We start from the raw sequence: 27058 nt of genomic DNA, 5'->3' as shown, positions 1-27058 counted from the left end.
GGCATAAGGTGAGTGGTATTTAAAATAAAATTAATAATGTGTTCATTTTCTTACTGTTTTGTAACTTTGCTTTCAAAGAATTACATTACCATACACCATGCCACTCTCTCATAATTGGAGAAACTGCTTATCTCCACAGGTAAGTGGGGTGTTTTTAATGTAACAATGTTTCTAATATTGTATTATGAATATGACTGAAACACTGTATGCCATAAAAATTTTATAATGATTCATTCATTAGTGTATAGGTTAGGCTACCGTGAAGCAATCATATCAATTACACTAGGCTACCATAAAGCAATCATACTGCTGTCTCTTTGTTATCAATGCATGAACTGTTATAGCTGTAAATAAATATGAAAATGAGGGTAATTTTATTAAGTTTTTGTGAAATAGTCACTTTTTTCTCTTGAAAATCGTGCCTAAAACTTGATCTAATCTCCCATCTTAAATCTGTAAGGAATATAAAGTTGTCCCCGGTAAAAACAAGTATCATCTAGCAAAAGTAGCAGCAGCAGCAGCAGTAGTAGTAGAAGGAACAGGAGGAGTAGGAGTAATAGCGTTAGAAATAGCATTGTACTAACAACACAGTAGTAATAGTAATGGAAGAGGTAGATGCAGTAGCAGTAGTATAGTAGTTATAGTAATATTACTAGTAAGCATAATATGCCAAGAAAAATATAATTTTGCTTTGTTGATCCTGAACATGTAAAATACCAGGGTCCTTGTTAGAAGCAATAATTCTTTTTCTACAGATCCATAACTGAATGCTATGGCACACTGTAACTTAACCAGAGAAGTCTAGAGTTGAAGAAACTTTGGAGAACAGGTACTTGAATTTTAGCTTTAAAAATATCTCTGCAATCAACTCAATGGTCATCTCCTTCAAGTGCCATTCTCAAACTCCTTAATCTTCCACTCTGGGGATATCATTACTCCCTCCCTATGTTCTCAAAGCATATTTTATATGAGCACAGTTCCCTATTTGTCATAACTGTAGAGATTTCTGTCTTTCCTTTGGACTTTTGCCTCCTCAAGACTTTAATTCATATCTTATCCATGTGGTTGTCTCGGGCACTCAACAGAGTACCTGAATCACAACAAAAGTTCAATTAACAATTGTCCCATTTAAAAAACGTTCAATTATCTAGTGTATAATTTACAATGAAAATTAACTAATGGTTGCTGGGAAGTTGCTGAAGATTGTGCATAAAGAATTAGGTGGGTTCAGAATCATCAGACTCAGTAGAAGTTTCTATAAGTTTCTGTTAATACTGACTTTCCATTCAAATGACTAGACTCAATTCAACTCTAAACACAAAGTGACAGGACAGAGGAAAAGTCAGAAGACTACAGAGAAATCTAATAAGGAATCCTGACAAAGATGTCAAATTAAACCCACAAACAGGTAAGAAAAAATCCAATTTGTAAGTACAACATAAAATATTAAATTATTTGAGTAAAGACAATTTACAACCTAAGGGTGAGAGTCTAGAATACCAAGTTTGACATATCTAAGAGATCATTTTTATCACCTAGTTACAAATTTTCAATTTTTCGACTAGAACTGTGTGAATCACTTTGGCAGTATAAGTCCTAAAGCATTGTTTTTTAATCATATGAGAAAAAAATCCATTTTTCAAGATCCAGTAAAAGTTAATTAGCCCTGTGGGAGAGAACATGAAATACATAAAATACTCCTTAAAAGAAAGACAGACAAACTAAAAGAAAGAGAGACTGAGACCTCTGAAAATCCAGGCAAGGAAACAGCACAGAGAAAAGCTAAACCAAAAGACATGGAAAAGCTAGGGCTTCCCTGATGGTGCAATGGTTAAGAATCTGCCTGCCAATGCAGGGGACATGGGTTCGAGCCCTGCTCCTGGAAGATCCCACATGCTGCAGAGCAACTAAGCCCGTGCATCACAACTACTGAGCCTGCACTCTGGAGCCCGAGTGCCACAACTACTGAAGCCCACGCGCCTAGAGCCCCTGCTCTGCAACAAGAGAAGCCACCCAGTGAGAAGCCCTGGCACCGCAAGGAAGAGTAGCCCCTGCTCGCCGCTTAGCCCATGCACAGCAACAAAGACCCAACGCAGCCAAAAATAAAAAATAAATAAATAAATTTATTAAAAAAAAAAAAAAGACATGGAAAAGCTAAATGCACACACAGTTCATCACAGTGATAGGTCTGATCAACCTAATAATACCTTTCTCAATGAAAATATATTACTATTAAAAACACAATGATGCAGAATGAGAAAATGCACTACTAATTGCAAAAAGAAAAGCACACATTTAAAAATAAGTTATGATCACAACTATGTAAAATAATCTATACAAAAAAGGACTGGGGCTTCCCTGGTGGCGCAGTGGTTGAGAATCTGCCTGCCAGTGCAGGAGACACAGGTTCGAGCCCTGGTCTGGGAAGATCCCACATGCCACGGAGCAACTAGACCCGTGAGCCACGATTACTGAGCCTGCGCGTCTGGAGCCTGTGCTCCGCAACAAGAGAGGCCGCGATAGTGAGAGGCCCGCGCACCGCGATGAAGAGGGGCCCCCGCTTGCCGCAACTAGAGAAAGCCCTCGCACAGAAACGAAGACCCAACACAGCCAGAAATAAATAAATAAATAAATAAATAAAAATTAAAAAAAAAAAAAAAAGGACTAGAAAGCACATACACCCACATGGTAACTATAGTCATGTTACACTGGTGGAATTAAGGGTGATTCTCTTATTTTAAGAAAAAGTTGTCTAAATTTTCTGTAACACAGTAATTTTTTAATATGAATGTTGTGCAAAAGAAAATAAAGAAAACTACATTTTATGTATAATTTAGACCAATTTCTCTTTCTATGTCTCAATTTCTGCCAAGATATCTAATACTCATGATGTGCATTAAGTTTTTTACATCACAGAAAATTTAAGGATTAACATTACCCTATTTACTCATAAAAATTAGTGAGTAATGTACTAATTAAATGAAGACACCCAGTCTAAATAGGTCATCCAATTAATTGGTTCCATAAATACAAAGTATCAGCACAAGATTTTAATAATCACTCTTAGCATCATCAGTATATTTATCAGAGTGCAAATTAGTGTAATTTGACATGACCCTATTCCCAAACAGGCTGTAAAAATCTGGTATTTTTTGTAAGGTATACACGTATAAAAATGAAACTTTGACTATCAACGTAGGAAACAAAGGTGGCTGTCGCCCCCAAATACACTTGCCAACAGAATAACAGTAAATGGGCTAAGAACGAGCCATCTCACCAATAACGAAAGTCAGTCCTAGTATCAACTTCCCTCTGGAAAAGTTCTTTACTCGTTCTTGCAAATTACAATGCATGGGGCTTCCCTGGTGGTGCGGTGGTTGAGAATCTGCCTGCCAATGCAGGGGACACGGGTTCGAGCCCTGGTCTGGGAAGATCCCACATGCCTCGGAGCAACTAGGCCCGTGAGCCACAATTACTGAGCCTGCGCGTCTGGAGCCTGTGCTCCGCAACAGGACAGGCCGCGATAGTGAGAGGCCCGCGCACCACGATGAAGAGTGGCCCCCACTTGCCGCAATTAGAGAAAGCCCTCGCACAGAAACGAAGACCCAACACAGCCACAAATAAATAAATTAAAAAAAAAAATTACAATGCATGACCTCAAAATGTACAAACCTGATGCCAGAAGTAAATCACATTCCAAATGAGTAATACTGCCAAATCAGACAAAGGGTTTTGTACCAAGTCTTTACCATTACGAAACTGTGGAAAAGATTCAAAACTAATCTTCAATCAGGTCCAGCATGTAAAGAACTTGGAATTCATCAACCTTGTCCTTACAACAATAAAAAAGCTGAAAAGAAAAAAAGATAATCAACCACTCTTCTTAAATCTGTCAGGGAATTGAAGCCCTAGAGCAAACCTCTACCTTGAAAACTAGAGAGAGAGACAGGTAGATACAGAGAATAGCAGTGTGCAAGAAGCAAAAGCCCAGGAAGATAAACCCTCAGATAGAGCCAGTACTAGTAGGAACACTTTAAACAGTAAATGACGAATTGCTGGAGACTCAGTGTAGCCTAGCTTAGAAGGAAAACCTGTGAGGGGACTCAGTCTTTGAAAGGTCCCAACAGTTTCTTGAGTTTTACCTCCAGGAGCCCTACCACGTTTTCAACTGTGATAATCTGAGAAAAATCTCTTTGTTTCCAGCAGGGGGAGGGGAAAAGTAATCATTTTTAAATATACTCAGAGCTCTCTGTTCTTCTTAAAAAGGACTGCCTGAAAAAAAAAACCAAAAAAACCTATTTTAACAGAGCCTAACATACCAGGACTTTACAGTGTCTAGCCAACCTGGGATAAAGGAAGTACCTAATTCCAGCTCCCTCTACCCTTCAAACAGGAGAAGAGATACCCAAATCAGGCTTAAAAAACTGAGACCTAATCACAGTACTACAGAACTCCCACCACCTTACCTCCACATCAATACAACTCCTGTACAATAACAGAGGATTACAGGTAAAGGAACTTCAAGTTTGAGACCCTATTTAAGGATTCTCTATGTAACCCAAAAACAACACAGCAGACCAAAACAAGGACACTACAAGAAATATTAGCCTCTGACACCACAGCTACAGCAAATAGTAAATGCAGCCTAACTCCTAGTCAGATAAACATAAAACCTCACACTAAAGGCCTATTTACCTCCTCTTTTTTATCTAATATATCATGTCTGGATATCAACAAAAAAATTACAAAGCACTGTAAAGGCAAAAAACACAATCTGAAGAAACAAAGCATGCCTCAAAACCAGACTCATATACAGCAGAGGTTTTAGAATTATCACTGGGTTAAAAATAGCTATGGTAAATATGCGAAGGGCTCTAATGGAAAAAGTGAACAACATGTAAGAACAAATGGGTAATACAAGCAGAGATATGGAAACTCTAAGAAAAGATCAAAAAGAAATGTTACAAATCAACAACACTATAACAGAAAAAGAATCTCTTCGGTAATATGACACCAAACCAGATGCAGGAAGCTCAGGGTACATCAAGCAGGATAAATACTAGAATACATACACCCAGGCATATCATAATAAAACTACAGAAGAATAGATGAGAAAATCTGAAAACAATCAAGAAAAAAAAACAGAGAGAAGGAAAAATAAACCTACCTAGAGAGGAGCAAAATAAGAATTACATTGAACTTCTCTTCAGAAACCATGCAAGCAAAATGAGTAGAGTGAAATACTGAGTGTTAAAAGAAAAAACCACCAACCTAGAATTCTGTATTCAGCAAAATTATCCTTCAGAAGTGAAAAAGAAATACTTTCTCTGACAAACAAAAATTGAGAGAACTGAAAACCTACTGACCTGCCTTGCAAGAAATGTTAAAAGAAGTTCTTCAGACAGAAAGAAAATTACATAGGTCAGAAACATGGATTACATAAAGAAATGATGAGCATAAGAGAAGGAATATATAAAGGTAAAATTAAATTTCTTATTTTTCTTATTCTTAATCTAACAGACAATGTGTTCAAAGCAATATATTTTGTGATCACAGCTTATAGATAAATTAAATGAATGACAGAAATGCTATAAGGCATGTGAGAGAGGAATTGGGAATACTCTGTTATAAGGTACTTGTAGTATCCATGAAGCAGTGCAGTGTTATTTGAAAATGAACTTGGATTAGCTATAAATGTATAATTGCAAACTCTGAGCAACCACTAAAAAAAAAGTTTTTAAAGAAATATAATGATATACTAAGATAGGATAGAAAATGGAACAATATAAAATGCTCAATTAAAATGAGAGAAAGCAGAAACAGACTGGAAGACCAAAATAAAGAAAAAAGAAACCAAAAACCCAAGAACAAGAGCAAGGAATAGAAAACAGTTAAAAATATGGTAAATATTAATTCAAGTATATCAATAATTACTTTAAATGTCAGTGATCTAAATATACCAATTAGAGTGAAGCAAAAGACAAGACCTAACTATAGGCTGTCTGCAAGAAACCCACTTATAAAGGCATAGATATATTAAAGGAAAAGGGATGACGTAAGATACACTATGCTAACACTAATCAAAAGAAAACTAGAGTAGCTATATTAACTTCAGAAAGAGCTGACTTCAAAGCAAGGAAAATTTCCAGCAATAAGGAGGAACAGTATATAATGATAGAGGGTCAGTTCTCCAAGAAGATATAACTATCCTTATACACATGCAGCTAACAACAGAACAAAATACTCGAGGTAAAAACTAGTAGGACTGCAAAAAGAAATATATAAATTCACTATTATATTTGGAGATTTCAATACCCCTCTATGAGTAACTGACAGAACCAATAGGCCGAAAATCAGTAAGAATATCATAGAACTGAATAGCACCGTCAATCAACTGGATCTAATTGACATCTACAGACTACTTCATCCAACAACAGCAGAATACACATTCTTCTCAAGGTCAAAGGGAACATTCACCAAAACAGACTACATTCTGGACCAGGAAACACATCTTAACAAATTTAAAATAACACATTATATGAACTATGCTCTCAGACCACAATAAAATTAAACTAGAAAATAATAACAGAAGATAGCCAGAAAATCCCCAAATATTTGGAGATTAACAACATACACAAATAATACAAGAGTCAAACAAAGTGCTGAGGAATTTTTAAAAATTTTTTTTAACTAAATAAAAATGAAAACAAAGCATCAAAATTTGTGGGATACAGCAAATGCCATACTACATTTTCTGTCTGAGAGAGAAACATATAACACTGGATGCATATATTCAAATAGAAGAAAGCTAAAGTCAATCACCCAAGTTTCTGCCTTAGGAAACTAGAAAAAGAAGAACAAATTAAGTTCAATATAAGCAGCAGAAAAGAAATAATAAAAATCAGAGCAGAAATCGGTGAAATTGGAAACAGGTAAACAGTAGAGAAAATCAACAAAGCTAAAAGCTGATTCTTTGAAAAGATCAACAAAATGAATAAACCCCTAGCCAAGCTTCCCAAGGAGAAAAGGAAAAAAGAAGCAAATTACTAATATCAGATATGAAAGAGGGGCCATCACTAGCAATCCTACAAACATTAAAATGATAATAAAGAAATATTATGAATAGCTCTATGCCCACAAATTTGCTAACTTAGAAGAAATGGACCAATTCTTTGAAAGACACAATCTACCAAAGCACACACAGGGAGAAATAGATCATATGAATAGGCCTGTACTGATCAAAGAAACCAAATAAACAATCATCTTCCTATAGAATACTGTAAGCCGATTATACTTCAAGAAAAAATAAAGAAAAAAAAGGAAAAAATGTGTTCAACATGGTTTTTCCTTCCTTCCTTCCTTTTTTTCTATGGAGCTGCAGGAGTAGCTGGGGAGGAGGGGAAGGGATTCCTCTAGGTTCTCAAGCATCTATAAATCAAAAAAATAAACACTACATAGAAAGTGAAGACTGTGAACCATAAAAGAATTCAAGTACATCCATACCCTACATCATGCTCACTTCAGAAAAGGTTATTTCATTTTCTGAACTCAGCTGAGACAGTGCAGCAACACATTCTTCTAACTTTAAATGAATTAACTGACCTGAAGAATGTCTCCCTTCTAAATACAATATTCAAACTGAAAAATAAAATATGTAAGTCAGAGAGATGGGCTAATTCCATGTTTACTTAATATCTTCATTAATGATCTTCACCCAAGTAAACAAAGCATAAATTAAGTCAGAATACATTCACAAGTCAGAATCTATCAGATCAGCACTTAAAGCATTCTATTTCTTTTTTCAATTTTTTCACTCCAACAAAATGAATACCAATATGGTATATAGCAGACACTCAACAATTACAGAACTTTAGAATCTGAGAGCTAGAAAGGCCCTCAGAGATCCATTCCTCTTCTCTTCTTCCAGACCTCCCATTTTACCCATTGAGAAACTAATAGCTGAAAAAGACAGCAACTTTCCCAAGCTAGTTAACAGTAGGACAGAAACTAGAACCAAGGCACCTTGATTTCCACATTGGTAGTCTTTTCACTACACATCATGCTGTTGTCAAGAACTCTGAGGAGCCTGAGATTCCTACATGCAAGCTAAGCAATCGGCCATGACAGTTTCATGGATACTAAGAACCAAAACCATCTAGCCACACACAGACTGAACACTGAGGAACACTGAGGATCGAAACCATATACTCCTTGTACTGCACTGAATACTGTCCCCCCAAAATTTATAAACACTGGAACATGTGAATTTGACCTTATTTGGACATAGGGTGTTTGCAGATGTAATCAAGGTAACATGAGGTCATACTGGATTAGGGTGGGCCCTAATCCAATGACTGGCATCCTTATAAAAAGAGGGAAATTTGGACACAGATACAGAGGGAAGATCACCATGTGAAGATGGAAGTAGAGATTAAAGTTATGCTGCCACAAGCCAAGAAACACCAAGGCCTGCTTAAAAATACCAGAAGCTAACAGAGAGATGAAAGAATTCTTCCCCTAGAGGCTATTATTTTAAGCCACTAATTGTGTGGTAATTTGTTACAGCATCCCTAGGAAACTCATACACCTACACACACACACATCTTTCTGTGTACGTTAGCCTGACTTTACTAGTCCAATGCCTTCATTAGCATACTCTACTATTCCAGGAGATTCTTGCAGGGACATAACTTGATTGTTCATTACAGAAGCTTCAGGAAAGACTCATCAACTCTTCAACAGAAAGCATCAACAGTTTTTAAAATCCTTGCATTGCTGTTTTGACCAATTCTACCGTAAATTGTTATATCATGATACTTATTCAATCTTAATCAAGCCCGATCACCACCACTGCAAACTCAAATTAAATCAAACTTCAAATTCTAAAATTTTTACCTTGACTTTGCCCCTCTAAGGCACTACCAAAGTTCTGTCAAGGTGGTGTTCTCCTTTACTGCAGTAAGCAATAAACTCAGCTTTGTTTTATCAGTAGGTTGTGTTAATGATATTTGGTGAGCCAGCATCAGATAATCCTGGCAGAAAATATGACACTCCTGGGTCACAGACAAAGAAAAGTTTACTACTCAAAACAATAGCAGTAGCCAGTGTATCATCTTTTGCATTGGTTCCCAAAGCTCTAATCCCTAAAGGGCAATACAAGGAGAGCCAGGTGATGCCTGCACACACAGTGAGTTACATTACAGGAGAAGAAAGCTGAAGCTTATGAAACACCAATATTTTAAAGGAGTTGCAAGCAAATGTACCCCACCTACTCCCCAGAGGGATTATCTTGACTATCCTGGACAGCAAGGAAATCTGCCCTCTGTCCTTATGGTAATACTATTTCTATCTTCCCAGGCTGTTTGCTATGCAAATTTCCTTGAGAAGATTGCCCTCAACAAAAGCTGCCAATGCCTCTGCTCAGAAGATGTGCTGAAGCACAAGAGACTCATGGCGAATCATCTCCCAATAGGTGTCTCCTCTGTCCTAAGGGGCTAAAGATACTAACTTCAGGATGAAATTAGTGTAATACAATGAGTAGAAAATGTTCCAGGAAGAAAAAACAATTAGAGCAAAGAGGTATACTTCCTGTATAACTTAAAACCACTTTAAGTCTCTTAAACATGGCTTTAACTCTCTTAACATGGCTTTACATCAAATATCCAAAAGTAAATAATTATATGTTTGATTCCTATTTTTATTTTAAATTATTCCATTTCTAAAACATAGAACAAGTTTTTGAACTTGTATATTGAACAAGTTTTTTTTTGCTAATTTTCTAGGCTTAGTAGTGCTCATGAAAAAAAAAAAAGAAAACTGCTATTTCTGAACTTCACCAATTATACCTGTAAATATGATTATTAAATGAAATCCTCCAGAGCCGAATATAATTCACATTTTAGGGTCCTTAGATTTTAAACAAGAAATCTAAGGTCCATATCTATCTAAAGTTTGTAAAAATTTGGGTCTTATTTAAATATTATACATTTTAAATTAAGCCAAATAAAAAATTTTGAGGCTGTTGAAAATAAAAAATAATTTCTTAGATTTTTCTAGCTATATATTCAATATTAGCATATTTTTTGCATGTTTGAAAATTAAGATCATATCTCATACCATTTCAATAGTAATCTGTTTTAACTTAAAATCAATTGAAAAAGAAATTAAAACTGAGTTTTGGGGCTTCCCTGGTGGCGCAGTGGTTGAGAGTCTGCCTGCTAATGCAGGGGACACGGGTTCGAGCCCTGGTCTGGGAAGATCCCACGTGCCACGGAGCAACTGGGCCCGTGAGCCACAGCTACTGAGCCTGCGCGTCTGGAGCCTGTGCCCCGCAACGGGAGGGGCCGCGATAGTGAAAGGCCCGCGCACCGCGATGAAGAGCGGTCCCCGCACCGCGATGAAGAGTGGCCCCCACTTGCCGTAACCAGAGAAAGCCCTCGCATGAACCGAAGACCCAACACAGCCAAAAATAAATAAATAAATAAATAAAGTAGCTATAAAATTAAAAAAAAAAAAAAATTAAAAAAAAAAAAAAAACTGAGTTTTGTAAATCAACAATTTTAAATTGAGCAATTTAACTTTATTCCAACCCTAAGATCAAGCAATGATCCCATGAGGAAGAGAGGCAGGATGATGAGTAAAATGAGCACTACATAACATGTCTCCAGCTATCTGTGTGACTAAAAGCATATCACCTCACCTCTCTAGGTCTCCATTTTCCTATTTACAAAAGAACAAAAGGCATTAGACTAAATGTTCAAGGTCAATTTTGCTTAAGAGTTCTATAAGGAGTACAGCTCTCACAGTTCTGATTCTATTTTCTCATGATTTCAGAAAACTGACTTCCTACTTCTTACCCTGACAATCTTGAAGAATCCATGGATGAAATGTGCTCTAGTGAACTCAAAGTAGCCCACTAATGGGTGGGACTAAGTCATTCGTTGCTGTAGGAATATTTACTTCAGAAAGCACCAAAATCTAAAATGATCCTCACCATCAAGAAGTTCAATCTTCTATTTGAGAACTCAGAAGTATGTACATGAAATTCTAATAAACTTTAGGAAATATATGATATTTGTCTTAAAAATTTATGCCATGCTCTTTGGCAAAAGGAATCTGTATTGCCAGATGCTAGTTATTCATCCCTTTTCTAATATTTGGCCTTCAGTAATATTTTTGATGTTGTATTATAAAGTTATGCCAATTGACTTTTCACACCCAACCTTTGTCCTCTTTACGTACATTTTTAAAATTCTTATAAATACTTGTCTTTTCTAAACAGGTGACTCTCGGAGCTACCTGTATTGTGAGGGTTAACTATATAAAAACCTGTAGATTTCTGATCTAACTGTATACTAAAGAAAGCTACCTGATTTTTCAAAAATCAGGAAACACCATAAGTTTCAATATACCCCTGTCTAATAATTTTGCATCACCTCTCTTTCTTTACTCAAAATGAACATAAATTTTAGGTATCTTCCCCTACCCTCAAGATCTGTTAAATTTTTTCTAGCTTACTTTTAATGACATTTTTAAAAAGAAATGCAACCCCAACCCAAAAAGGCAACAAATCATCATGGTCTCTTAATAACAACAACAAAAAGTAACATTCTTTTAATAAAGAATATATAATCAGGGCTTCCCTGGTGGCGCAGTGGTTAAGAATCCGCCTGTCAATGCAGGGGACATGGGTTCAAGCCCTGGTCTGGGAAGATCCCAAATGCCACAGAGCAACTAAGCCCGTGCGCCACAACTACTGAAGGCCGCGTGCTCTAGGGCCCACGTGCTGCAACTACTGGGCCCACGTGCCGCAACCACTGAGCCCACGTGTCACAACTACTGAAGCCCACATGCCTAGAGCCTGTGCTCTGCAACAAGAAAAGCCACCGCAATGAGAAGCCTGCACACGGCAACAAAGAGTAGCCCCCACTTGCCGCAACTAGAGAAAGCCCACGCATAGCAATGAAGACCCAACGCACCCAAAAATAAATAAAATTAAATTTTAAAAAAATATTAAAAAAAAAAGAATATATAATCACATTTTTATTTTAAAATTTATGGCTCCACAGTAAACAGTGGAACTTATTCCTGAATTGTAAGGAGAGTATAACATACAAAAATTAATGTATTGGGTTGGCCAGAAAGTTCATTCAAGTTTAAGTAAAAATAAAAGAAACATTTTTCATTTTCACCAAGAACTTTATTGAACAACATATTCATTAACCAAGCGAACTCTTTGGCCAACCCAATAATATGCCACATCAACAAAATAAAGGAAAAACTCACACGATCATCTTGATGCATAAAAAGCTTTTGACAAAATACAACATCCTTTCATGATAAAAACACTCAACTAAATAGGAATAGAAGGAAACTACCTTAAAATAATAAAAGCCATGTATGAAAAACCCACAGCAAACATCATACTCAATGGTCAAAGGCTGAAAGCTCTTCCTCTAAGATCAGGAACAAGGTAAGGATGCCCACTTTCACCACTTCTATTCGATATAGTACTGAAAGCTCTAGCCAGAGCAATTAGGTAAAAAAAAAGAATACAAGGCATTCAAACTGAAAAGGACAAAGTAAAATTATCTCTGTTTGCAGATAATGTGATCTTATATGTAGAAAACCCTAAAGACTCCACCAAAAACAGCTGTTAGAACTGATAAATGAATTCAGTAAAGTAGAAGGATACAAAGCCAAAGACAAAACTCAGTTGCATTTCTATACACAATGAACAATCTGAAAAGGAAATTACAAGAATAATTCTATCTACAGTAGCATAAAAAAGAATAAAATACTTAGGAAATAACTTAACCAAGGAGGTGAGAGATTTGTACAATGAAAACTACAAAATATTGCTGAAAGAAATTAAAGAAGACATAAATAAATGGAAACACATCTATGGTCATATACTGAAAGACTTAATATTGCTAAAATGTCAATACTACCCAGAGCAATCTACAGATTCAATGCAATGCTTATATCGAAATCCCAGTGACTTTTGTACAAACAGAGAAGAACCTATCCTAAAATTCACATGGAATCTCAAGGGACCCTGAATAGCCAAGACAATCTTGAAAAAGAACAGAAAAACTGGAGGATTCACACTTCCTGATTTCCAAATTTTACTACAAAGCTATAGAAAACAAAATAGTGTGGCAATGGCATAAAGACAAAAACAGAGAGCTTAGAAGTAAACTCTCATACATATGGTCAAATGATTTTTGATAAGGGTGTTAAGACCATTCAATGAGAAAAAAGAACAGTCTTTTGAACAAATGGTGCTGGGAAAACTGGATATCCACATACCTAATATCATATACAAAAATTAACTCAAAATGGATAAGTACCTAAATGTAAGACCTAAAACAATAAAACTCTTAGAAGAAACAAAAGGGCAAAAGCATCATGACATTGAATTTAGCAATAATTTCTTGGATGGGGGACACCAAAGACACACATAAAAAAAGTGAAAAACAAATTTGATTTCATGAAAATTAAAAATTTGGGGCATCATAAGATACTACCCACAGAGTAAAAAGGCAACTCACAGAATAGGAGAAAATACTTGCAAGTCATATATCTGATAAGAGATTATTAACCAGAATATGTAAGAACTCCTAAAAATCAACACAACAGCAAAAAACCAGCACGACTCAAAACTGGAAAAAGGACTTGAAAAGACATTTCTCCAAAGAAGATATATAAATTACCAATATGAAATGCCATGAAAAGATGCTCAATGTCACCAATCATTAGGAAAATGCAAATGAAAACTATAGTGTGATACCACCTATTAAGATGGCTACTTTAAAAAATAAATAAATAATAGAGAGATAAATAAACAAACAAACAAACAGAAAATAATAAGCATTGGCAAGGATGTGGAGAAGTTGGAACCCCTGTGTATTACTAGTGGAAATGTAAAATAGTACAGCTCCTGTGGAAAACAGTATGGTGGTTTCTCAAAAAATTAAAAACAGAATTATCATATGATGCAGCGATTTCACTTCTGAGTATATACACAAAAAGAAATGAAAGCAGGGTCTTGAAGAGATCTTTGTACACTCATGTTCACAGCCGCATTATTCACAGTAGCTAAAACATGGAAGCAACTCAGCTATCCATCAACTGATGAGTGGATAAAAAAATGTGGTATATACATATAATGAAATATCATTTAACCTTAAAAAGGAAAGAAATTCTGCAATATGCTACAAACGGGTGAACCTTGAGCACATTATGCTAAGTGAAATAAGTCAGTCACAAAAAGACAAATACTATATAATTCCACTCATATAAAGTACTTAGAGTAGTCAAAACAATAAAGTATCATGGTGGTTGCCAGGGGTTAGGGGGAGCAGAGAATGGAGAGTTACTATTTAATGGGTATAGAGTTTCAGTTTTACAAGATGAAAAGTTATGGGGATGGATGGTGGTGATGGCTGTACAACAATGTGAATGTATTTAACACCACTGAACTGTACATTTAAAAATGGTTAAGAAGGTACATTTTACGTGCATTTTATCAAAGGGGAAAAAAAAAGAAAAAATAGTATGACTGCAATAATCACCAAAAACTAGAAACTCCCCAACGTCCATCAGACGGTGAATGGATAAACTAACAGCAGTATATCCATACAATAGAACACTACTCAGCAATAAAAAAGAATGAACTACTGGTACACACAACAAGGGTGAATCCAAATGCATTATGCTAAGTGAAAGAAGCCAGATTTTAAAAGCTACACACTAAATGATTTCACTTAAATGATATACTGGGAAAAGTAAACAACAAGGACAAAAAACACATCTGTGATTGCTAGGGATTGAGGTGGAGAGAGAGGTTGAATACAAAAAGGCAACATGAGTGAATCTAAAAGATTATGGTAAAGAATATACATTTGTCAAAACTCACAGACTGAACAAAAAAACAAATAAATACAAATTTGAGTGTATAAATGAAATACGAACAAGAACGAAACTTTTAAAAGCTACTAAAAATTTCAAAAAATTTTAAGATGAGTTGTTTATTTCAGCACCAAATATGCCACACAACGATGCCAAAAGTACAGTGTACCATATTCAGCCACAACTTGTTTTATCTAGCCCTTACTTTAAAGTAAAAAACTATCAAATAGGAAATAAAATATTTTTCCATTTTATACACTGCAGATTGTACATAGTAGGTAGCAAAGTAGGTACATAATTCAATAGAGTTTAGATTGACTTGGCCCTTCTACTTCACTGGTACATACATATGTAGCTTTAAATACAAAATTATCCATTTCTCAAAATATTAACATATAATTGGAACAAAGAAGTACTGCCCACAAAATCTACTAACCTGAATTTGATCAGCTAATCAATGAAGGCAATAGAGCCCTTTATTGTGAATGGAAACACCATCAGGGTCATGGGTGCTCTCTTAGCAAAAGCAGCAACCTAGAACAAATAAACAAACAAACAAAATATATATATATATACATGAACTTCAGCCCCACTCAAACTTCAGTTACCATTATTAATACTTTTTTTTAAAGTCCCTTTTTTTTCCCCTTATGTAGCCAGTCATAACATGTAAAAATTTTACATATTCACTTATTCTGAGAGCTGTGCCTTTCAAATCCCAATAAGGAACAGGTTTTCATTTTGCAAATTATATTCAAACACAGTAACACTCAGTGTCTTAATTTGCTTCATAGTTCATCTTAAAATAAGTCAGCACCTATAAAACTTGCCTTGTGAACACAATGTTCTTTAATTTTGTCTACTTCTTAATATACAGGTCAATCAGAAACATCTCTCTTTTCGGACCAATGCTCAAAATCTTCTACATCCGCACACCTCAATTAGCTCTACAACCTAATTTCTGACTATATTCTATACAAACTTCCATTCGAGCCAATTTAATTTGCTTGCTTTCCACAGAACAATTTTGTCATTCTCAGCTGTCACCCCGTAACACACCATTCCCTCCTTTTAGAAGATGGACTTTTTCTCCCTTATCCTCTTTGTCAATCAATGGACATCCATCAACTTTCTCAAAATCCAGCCCCCATTCCTCCCAGAGAGATGATATAATCATTCTGTACTCCATCAATCTCTGCAAGAATATTTTGCTGCCTTTTATGTCATCTCATGTAGTATTCTGATTAGCAACACTATCTCCTACTTCTTTTGTCACTGCTTTTCCATCATCTAGTACCATGTTTGACATATAGAAAGTAATCACTATGACCAACAAGTGAAATGGTCTTAATGAAGGTTCACACATCATATGTTCACTGAGTATGTACATGTGTGCAACTCACCAAGTAGAAAAACTCAAAAATAACATAAAAACACAATACACTCTATAGAAACATGTGTTTCTGCCAGTTAATTTACTGTTGTTACAACATGAAATTATTCTCAGATTGACATTATTATTAATTGTGAGAAGCAGTCTTTCTCTGATGACATCAAAGCCTACTGAAACCAATTTCTGGTGATTAGAAGTAATATAAAAGTATCATCACCAGCTCCATCTCCTCAGAAGTAATCCAACTATTTTCATTTTAAATTCCAAGAGTCAAAAATTAATCCTGAGACAGAAGAGTCTATAAAAACATTTAATAAGTAATTCCAAACCAAAAATAAGCACATTTGTATATTGACTTACTATTTGGGAGGGCACCTGCCAGACACTGGTGGGGGACCCCGATACCCAAGGAGACAGGAAGAACCCACAAGCGAACCAGTAGGACCTGGGGGGACTGAGGGGGGAGGAGAAATGGAGGCCGACAGGACCAGCACCCCTGAGGGGTGGCTGAGATGGGGGAAGGGTTCCCACGCCTGGAGGGATCCTTGGGGGCTCCAATCAGGGGGGAGGAGGCACAGCGTTTCCCCTTCCCAATCACCTGGGAAAGTCTGCCCGGCTCTGAGGGTCCTATACCCTCAGAGGTCCCCTCTGGGCCGGGTTGGTCCTGGGGGCGAAGGAGGGAGGGAACAGGAGAGGCAGGTGGGAGGGCCCCTCCAGGACCAGAGGAGCAAAGGAAAGGAGTGGAGGGTGTTTGCCCCACCCACTCAGGCTCAGGGAGCCTGCTGGGCAGTCCCCCACCTTCCAAAGCAACCTCCAGGCAGCGTGGGCCCTGGGGGCATAGGAGGAGGGCAGGGAGATCAGGAGAGGCAGGTGGGAGGGGACCTCCAGGACGAGAGAAGCAGAAGAGGAGTGGAGGGCGTTTGCCAGGAAGCCTGCTAAGGTGGGGTCGCCCACCCTCTGAAACCAGAAGAGGTGTGAGGCACGCCTGGGCCTCTTCTACTCTGTTGAGCCTAAGCCCCACCCCCCACACCCCCCAGGGCGTTTTCCAGCCCTGTGGGTCCTAAGCATTGGCCCCGCCCACTGCCCAAACCTCACTCCTGCTTAGGTCCCACCCTCCACAGCCAAGTCCTTTTCCAACTTTTTTTTTCTCCTCCTCTTTTTTACTATGTGGTTCTGTTTTACCTTCCGATTGCTGTTTCATCTATATTTTTATTTTTATATTTTTTCTAACATATCTGTTAGTTCCCTAGTCTAACTTTATTGTTTACATTATTATTGTTCTCCCTTTTTTTTTTTTTTGGCCACCCCACGCGGCTTGCAGGATCTTGGTTCACAAACTGGGGATTGGGCTGAAACTCCTGCAGTGGGAGCTCAGAGTCCAAACCACTGGACTAACAGAGAACCTCAGACCCCAGGGAATATTCATCAGAATGAGGTCTCCCAGAGGTCCTCATCTCAGCACCAAGACCCAGCTCTACCCAACAGCCTAGAAACTCCAGTGTTGGAAGCCTCAGGCCAAACAACCAGTAAGACAGGAACACAATCCCACTCATAAAAAAAAAGGAAAAAAAAACGAGACAGCAAAATAATATGTCACAGATGAAGGAGCAAGATAAAAACCTACAAGACCAAATAAATAAAGAGGAAATAGGCAATCTGCCTGAAAAATAATTCAGAGTAATGATAGTAAAGATGATCCAGAATCTCAGAAATAGAATGGAGGCACAAATTGAGAAAATACAAGAAATGTTTAAAAGAGATCTAGAAGAACTAAAGAAAAACACAGATGAATGACACAATAACTGAAATGAAGGGATCAATAACAGAATAACTGAGGCAGAACAACAAATAAGTGAGCTGTTAGACAAAATGGTGGAAATACCTGCCGAGGAGCAGAATAAAAAAAAAGGATGAAAAGAATTGAAGACAACCTCAGAGACCTCTGGGACAACTCTAAACACACCAATATTCGAATTATAGGGGTCCTAGAAGAAGAAGAGAAAAAGAAAGGGTCTGAGAAAATATTTGAAGAGATTATAGTGGAAAACTTCCCTAACATGGGAAAGGAAATAGCCACCCAAGTCCAGGAAGCACAGAGAGCCCCATAAAGGATAAACCCTAGAAGAAACACACCAAGACACATATTAATCAAACTAACAAAAATTAAGTTCAAAGAAAAAATATTAAAAGCAGCAAAGAAAAAATAAAAAACAACATGCAAAGGAATCCCCATAAGGTTACGAGCTGATTTTTCAGCAGAAACTCTGCAGGCCAGAAGGGAGTAAGAGAATATACTTAAAGTGATTAAGAGAAAAACCTATAACCAAGATTACTCTACCCAGCAAGGATTTCATTCAGATTCCACTGAGAAACCAAAAGCATTTCAGACAAGCAAAAGCTAAGAGAATTCAGCACCACCAAACCAGCTCTACAACAAATGTTAAAGGAACTTCTCTAAGTGGGAAACACAAGAGAAGAAAAGGACCTACAAAAACAAACCCAAAACAATTGAGAAATCGTAATAGGAACATACATATGGATAATTACCTTAAATGTGAATGGATTAAATGTGCCAACCAAAAGACACAGACTGGCTGAATGGATACAAAAACAAGACCTGTATATATGCTGTCTATAAGAGACCAACTTCAGATGTAGGGACACATACAGAGTGAAAGTGAGGGGATGGAAAAAGATATTCCATGCAAATGGAAATCAAAAGAAAGCTGGAGTAGCAATACTCATATCAGATAAAGTAGACTTTAAAATAAAGAATGTTAGAAGAGAAGACAAGGAAGGACACTACATAATGATCAAGGGATCAATCCAAGAGGAATATATAACAATTATAAATATATATGCACCCAACATAGTAGTACCTCAATACATAAAGCAAATGCTAACAGCCATAAAAGAGAAAATTGACAGTAACACAATAATAGTGGGGGACTTTTAACACTTCACTTACACCAATGGACAGATCATCCCGAAAGAAAATTAATAAAGAAACGCAAGCTTTAAATGACACAACAGACCAAATAGATTTAATTGATGTTTATAGGACATTGCATCCGAAAACAGCAGATTACACTTTCTTCTCAAGTGCACACACAACATTCTCCAGGATAGACCACATCTTCGGTCACAAATCAAGCCTTGATAAAGTTAAGAAAACTGAAGTCATATCAAGCATCTTTTCTGACCAAACTGTGAGACTGGAAATTATTTGCAGGAAAAAGAACATGAAAAACACAACCACATGGAGGCTAAACAATATGCTACTACATAACCAAGAGATCACTGAAGAAATCAAAGAGGAAATCAAAAAATACCTAGAGATAAATGACAACGAAAACACGATGATCCAAAACCTATCCAATACAGCAAAAGCAGTTCTAAGAGGGACGTTTACAGCATTCAATCTCACCTCAAGAAACAAGAAAAACCTCAAATAAACAATCTAACCCTACACCTAAAGCAAGCAGAGAAAGAAGAACAAAGAAAACCCAAAGTCAGTAGAAGGAAAAAAATCACAAATATCAAAGCAGAAATAAATGAAATAGAAACGAAGAAAACAGTAGCAAAGATCAATAAAACTAAAAGCTAATTCTTTGAGAAGATAAACAAAATTGATAAACCCTCAGCCAGACTCATAAAGAAAATAAGCGAGATGATACAAATCAATAAAATTAGAAATGCAAAAGGAGAAATCACAAGTGACACTGCAGAAATACAAAGGATTATAAGAGACTACTACAAACAACTATATGCCAATAAAATGGACAACCACAAAGAAATGGACAAATCCTTGGAAAGGTACAGTTTTCCAAGACTGAACCAGGAAGAATTAGAAAATATAAACAGACCTATCACAAGTAATGAAATTGAAACTGTAATTAAAAATCTTCCAACAAACAAAAGTCCAGGACCAAATGGCTTCACAGGCAAATTCTATCAAACATTTAGAGAAGAGCTAACACCTATCCTTCATCAAACTCTTCCAAAAAAGTGCTGAAGGAGGAACACTCCAAAATTCGTTCTACGAAGCCACCATCACCCTGATACCAAAACCAGAAAAAGATATCACAAAAAAATTATAGACCAATATCACTGATGCAAAAATCCTCAACAAAATACTAGCAAATACAATCCAACAACATATTAAAAGGATCATACACCATGATCAAGTGGGATTTATCTCAGGAATGCAAGGATTCTTCATATATGCCAATCACAATGTGAAATACCACATTAACAAATTAAGGAATAAAAACAATATGATCATCTCAATAGATGTAGAAAAAGCTTTTGACAAAATTCAACACCTATTTATGATAAAAACTCTACAGAAAATGGGCATAGAGGGAAACTACCTCAACATGATACAGGCCATATATGACAAACTCACAGCCAACATCGCTCTCAATGGTGAAAAACTGAAAGCATTTCCTCTAAGATCAGGAATAAGCCAAGGATGTCCACCCTCGCCACTATTATTCAACATAGTTTTAGAAGTCCTAGCCGTGGAAATCAGAAGAAGAAGAAATAAAAGGAGTACAAATTGGAAAAGAAGTAAAACTGTCACTGTTCGCAAATAACATGATACTATACATAGAAAATCCTAAAGATGCCACCAGAAAACTACTAGAACTAATCAATGAATTTGGTAAGTTGCAGGATACAAAATTACTGCACAGAAATCTCTGGCATTCCTATACACTAACAACGAAAAATCAGAAAGAGAAATTAAGGAAACAATCCCATTTACCATTGCAACAAAAAGAATAAAATACCTAGGAATAAACCTACCTAAGGAGGTGAAAGACTTGTACTCAGAATAAAACACTGATGAAAGAAATCAAAGATGACATAAACAGATGGAGAAATATACCATGTTCTTGGATTGGAAGAATCAATATTGTGAAAATGACTATACTACCCAAAGCAATCTACAGGTTCAATGCAATCCCTATCAAACTACCAATGGCATTCTTCACAAAACTAGAACAAAAAATTTTACAATTCATATGGAAAAACAAAAGACCCCAAATAGCCAAAGCATTCTTGAGAAAGGAAAACGGAGCTGGAGGAATCAGATTCCCTGACTTCAGACTATACTACAAAGCTACAGTCAACAAGACAGTATGGTACTGGCACAAAAACAGAAATATAGATCAATGGTACAGGATAGAAAGCCCAGAGATAAACCCACGCACATATGGTCACCTAATTTACGACAAAGGAGGCAAGAACATACAATAGAGAAAAAACTGTCTCTTCAGTAAGTGGTGCTGGGAAAACTAGACAGCTACATGTAAAAGAATGAAATTAGAACACTCCCTAACATCATACACAAAAATAAACTCAAAGGGACTTCCCTGGTGACACAGTGGCTAAGAATCCACCTGCCAATGCAGGGGACACAGGTTCAAGCCCTGGTCAGGGAAGATCCCACACGCCACGGAGCAACTAAGCCCGTGCGCACAACTACTGAGCCTGCACTCTAGAGCCTGAGAGCCACAACTACTGAAGCCCGCGCACCTAGAGCCCGTGCTCTGCAACAAGAGAAGCCACTGCAATGAGAAGCCTGCCTGCCGCAACGAAGAGTAGCCCCCATTCACTGCAACTAGAGAAAGCCCGTGCGCAAGGATGAAGACCCAACACAGCCAAAAATAAATTTAAAAAATAAATAAATTTAAAAAAAAAGAACTCAAAATGGATTAAAGACCTAAATGTAAGACCAGACACTATAAAACTCTCAGAGAAAAACACTCTTTGACCTAAACCACAGCGATATCTTTTTTGACCCACCTCCTAGAGTAATGGAAATAAAAACAAAATTAAACAAATGGGACCTAATGAAACTTAAAAGCTTTTGCACAGCAAAGGAAACCATAAACAAGATGAAAAGACAACCCTCAGAAGGGGAGAAAATATTTGCAAATGAAGCAATTTACAAAGGATTAATCTCCAAAATATACAAGCAGCTCATGCAGCTCAATATCAAAAAAACAAACAACCTAATCCAAAAATGGGCAGAAGACCTAAATAGACATTTCTCCAAAGAAGATATACAGATTGCCAACAAACACATGAAAGGATGCTTAACATCACTAATCATTAGAGAAATGCAAATCAAAACTACAATGAGGTATCACCTCACACCAGGCAGAATGGCCATCATCAAAAAATCTACAAACAATAAATGCTGGAGAGGGTGTGGAGAAAAGGGAACCCTCTTGCACTGTTGGTGGGAATGTAAACTGATACAGCCACTATGGAGAGCAGTATAGAGGTTCCTTACAAAACTAAAAACAGAACTACCATATGACCCAGTAATCCCACTACTGAGCATATACCCTGAGAAAACCGTAATTCAAAAAGAGTCATGTACCACAATGTTCACTGCAGCTCTATTTACAATAGCCAGGACATGAAAGCAACCTAAGTGTCCATTGACAGATGATGGATAAAGGAGGTGTGGCACATATATACAATGGAATATTACTCAGCCATAAAAAGAAACAAAATTGAGTTACTTGTAGTGAGGTGGATGGATCTAGAGACTGTCATACAGAGTGAAGTAAGTCAGAAAGAGAAAAACAAATACCATATGCTAACACATATATATGGAATCTAAAAAAAAAAAATGGTTCTTAAGAACCTAGAGGCAGGACAGGAATAAAGACACAGACATAGAGAACAGACTTGAGGACACGGGGAGGGGGAAGGGTAAGCTGGGACAAAGTGAGAGAGTGGCATGGACATATATACACTACCGAATGTAAAATAGCTAGTGGGAAGCAGCTGCATAGCACAGGGAGATCAGCTCGGTGCTTTGTGACCACCTAGAGGGGTGGGATAGGGAGGGTGGGAGGGAGAGAGATGCAAGAGGGAGGCGATATGGGGATATATATACGTATAGCTGATTCACTTTGTTATACAGCAGCAACTAACACAACACTGTAAAGCAATTATACTCCAATAAAGATGTTAAAAAAAACAAAAAACAAAAAAAAAGAAAATAATAAGACTGGTTACCAACAAGGGGTGTGTATTAGTTTACTGTGGCTGCTGTAACAAATTACCACCAACCTGGAGGCTTAAAACAACATAAATCTATTCTCTCACAGCTCTTCAGGTCAGAAGTATGAAATCAGTTTCGCTGAGCTGAAATTAAGGTGTGATAGGGCCTCACTCCCTTAGGAGGCTCTAAGAAGGAATTTGTTCCTTGTCTCATATAACATCTGGTGGCTGCCACCATTCCTTGGCTTGTGGTTACAACACTCCAATCTCTGCCTCTATGATCACATTGCCTTCTCCTCTCCTATGTCAAGTCTCCTTCTGCTTCCCTCATAAGAATATCTGTGATTGCGTTTAGGGCCCACCCAGGATAAACTATCTTGAGTCTTAGTTTAATCACATCTGGAAAGATGCTGTTTTCAAATTAACAAATTTCAGAGATTAGCACTTGCATGCCGTCCATGGGGCCACTTTTCAGCCTATCGGGAGTATATGAAAATGGAGTGGAAGAGATGGGCAAATGACACTTTCGAATATACCTTTCTATATAGTTCTGACTCCTGTTATGAGCTCCTATAGTTCTGAACCATATCAATGTTTCACATACTCAAAAAATAAATAAAATCAACAAGGATAGAGGAGGGCTAACCCCTAAAGCAGTATATAGACAGAAAGAACTAGACCTGAAAGTATTTCAAATAATTAACATATCCACACTGAAAGGGGGGTAGGGCCACTAGGAAGAACTAACTGAAGTAACTTTTGAACACGGTATTTTGTCTATATACGCTCAAGCTGAAAACAAAAAGAACACTAGTTAATTTTTACCACTGGTGTGGGCTAGCGATTTTGAGACTATCTTCTATGCATACTAGGATCGACTAAATAAGTAAATGTATTATAAATAATCAGAGCCAGGTGTATCACCATCAGCAGAGGGAATTAGAAATACTGAAAATGTCAGATTAGAATGAATCCTGTGGTGCTGGATTGAAATTGGAGGTATCAACTTGAACTAAATATGTAGATATACACACACAGAAATAAGAGAGAGATATGAACGTGTGTGTGTGTCTCCTAACTCTATCAATTGAGAGGGCTTAGAAGCAATGACACCCCACTAACAATGGGCAAGACAACTAGCACCCAGACCTTTTATCTAAATACTATTCTCTACTAAAAGGAATTGAGACTTCTTGGAAAAACAGCTCATTCCACTTCAGGGGCTGGAATAGTACAAGATGGACCCAGAACATCTTGTGCCAGAAACTAAGGAAATGTTCAAAGAATGATGGAAACTTGTCTTAAGAAGACAGCAGACAGTCTGAAGGGACCAGATCTGGGACAATCTGAGAATCAAAATAAGTGATGATAATTTGATAGTACTAAGTAAAATAAGAATCCATGTGTATGTACATGTTAGAATGTCAGCTAATTAAAGGAGAAATTCACCATTTGGCAACTACCGTATTAATAATATTGGTTCAATCAAAACTCCTCAAAGGGATGCAAAAGTAGTTAATGAAATTCTGATGAGGAACAGGATATTCACATAGTCTCAAGTATTTCCTCATAATATACTTATTAATTACAAAGGAAAAACATAGCATCTTTATAGTGAAAAGAACTGGCAGGTGATCAAAGCTGACACCACTAATAATGGGACAAATCAACATCATGCGGCTCCAGATAAAACAACCTGAGAGGGACACAACATCAGTACTAAGTAGCCCTGCAAAAAATGCATAGTCAGATTCTACTAAGATGAAACATTAGACAAACCCAAACTGAGGGACACTCTACAAAATAACTGGCCTATGCAATTTTAAAAAGTCAGTGTCATAAAAGACAGAAACTTTCCCAAATTAAAGAAAACGAAAGCAACTCAAGATCCTGAATCTGACCCTGGATGAGAGAAAAATATTTTTTATTTTGCTGTATTATTTGGTCAATTGAAAAAATTTAAATTCATAGACAGACTAAATAAGATTTAATACATATAGATATATTAAATGAATAAGGCTTACAGATAGATTAATGTCCTTTGGTTACTTCACAAGACTGTCCTGCATTTCACAAAATATAAAATACACACTGAGTTTCAGAGGATCATGTCTGTAACTTTCAAATAGCTCAGAAAAAAAGAATGATAGAAATATAAAGAAAATGTGATAAAATATTAACATTCGGAAAACTAGACAAGGGATACAGAAGAATTCTTTACACTATTCTTGTTCCATTCATTTTTGTGAGTCTGAAATTATTTTTAAAATACAAAACTTTAAAGGTCACTGGGGTAATAATTTTGAGACTGGAAAACAGATGTAGGGAACCTGACCCAGGACCAGCTGAAGTATGGAGGAGACTCTGCTAGACTGTAAAGTCCAAAATTGCGTAGTATCCAAGGGTAGGGAACAGAACTATGTCTGTCAATGTCTGCCTTCTGTCCTAACTCCTTCCCATATACAGCCAGTGCCTGCCACATAGTGTATACTGTAATAAACATGTGTTAAATGGATGAACCCATATGTAAATATCAACCAGCAATGATAATCTGCATAAGAAAATGAACTAAGCTATTCAGAAGTAAGTCCTAAAGATAAACATGAGGTTTCTAAACATATTTTAGCCACAGAATACTTTTTCCTACTAAAATCCTAAACAGAACCTCAACACAGAAAAAAAATTAAAGTGCAGTGGCTCTAGTTTCAGTGTGGATCTAATAAAGGTTTGGAACCCCTCAACTTCTATTCCTCCAGCACCAAAACCCCAACACCAATTTCTCAAGATTCAAGAGCTCTGAGAACATAATATAAAGATGAAAGGACAGTTTTATTTTGAAGCTCTTGTACCAGCTTCCACTGATAAAAACTTTTCCTTGCTTTTCTCTAAACCTTGGTCCAGAGAACCATTCAAAACCAAGGCGAAATTATTTCCTTTTCACTGTTCTAAATCTTTGGAACTGTTAAATAATTAATATTCAAGACTGGTTCCTCTCAAGAACCTTCTATCACCTGGATTCCTTAAAAATGTTCAGTAGTTCAAAGCTATGAAATTTGTCTCAAGGCAGAAAATTGAACAGGAAAATTCAGGTAAAAAAAAAAATCAGTAAATAACTATCCTCTAATAACTAAAAGATACATCCACAAATTGGCCTACTGCATACAAAGTATGATCCACGAATCATTTGGGATCCACAAGGGATCCACAAGGAGAAAACTATTTTCATAATAACACTGAGATTGTAACTGCCTTTATCACAGAGTTACCATTTGCACGCACAATGCAAAAACAAAGATGGATAAAAATGATGGTGCCTTAGAATGAATCAAGGCCCTGGCATCAAACTATATTAGTAGTCAGCGTATGCTTCACTGACACACACTGGTGGGGAGTTGGGGGAAAGGTGGAGGGAAGCTAGTTTTACTTAAGAGTATCCTTGATAAAGAGTAAAAAATTGGGGAATCCCTGGTGGCGCAGTGGTTAAAAATCTGCCTGCCAATGCAGGGGACACGGGTTCTGGCCCTGGTCCAGGAAGATCCCACATACTGCGGAGCAACTAAGCCCGTGTGCCACAACTACTGAGCCTGCGCTCTAGAGTCCGTGAGCCACAACTACTGAGACCATGGGCCACAACTACTGAAGCCCGCGAGCCTAGAGCCCGTGCTCCACAACAAGAGAAACCACTGCAATGAGAAGTCCGCGCACTGCAACAAAGAGTAGCCCCCG

The 27058-nt window shown here is 37.0% G+C and overlaps 1 protein-coding gene across 5 annotated transcripts in view; it reads right to left on the bottom strand.

Moving 5' to 3' along the window:
- The window catches only part of FUT8 (fucosyltransferase 8), a 324235-nt gene that overhangs the window by 258609 nt on the left and 38568 nt on the right, over positions 1-27058 (bottom strand). For all 5 annotated transcript variants that reach the window (XM_007184302.2, XM_007184304.2, XM_057543954.1 and 2 more), the window contains exon 2: positions 15350-15447. The gene's annotated coding sequence lies outside the window, so the exon portion shown is untranslated. The remainder of the gene's footprint in view (positions 1-15349; positions 15448-27058) is intronic.

This window comes from Balaenoptera acutorostrata, chromosome 3, assembly GCF_949987535.1.
Source record: "Balaenoptera acutorostrata chromosome 3, mBalAcu1.1, whole genome shotgun sequence".
Classification (NCBI taxonomy): Eukaryota; Metazoa; Chordata; class Mammalia; order Artiodactyla; family Balaenopteridae; genus Balaenoptera; species Balaenoptera acutorostrata.
Note: the sequence above shows the minus strand (reverse complement) of the source record. Positions and strands in the feature narration are given on the sequence as shown.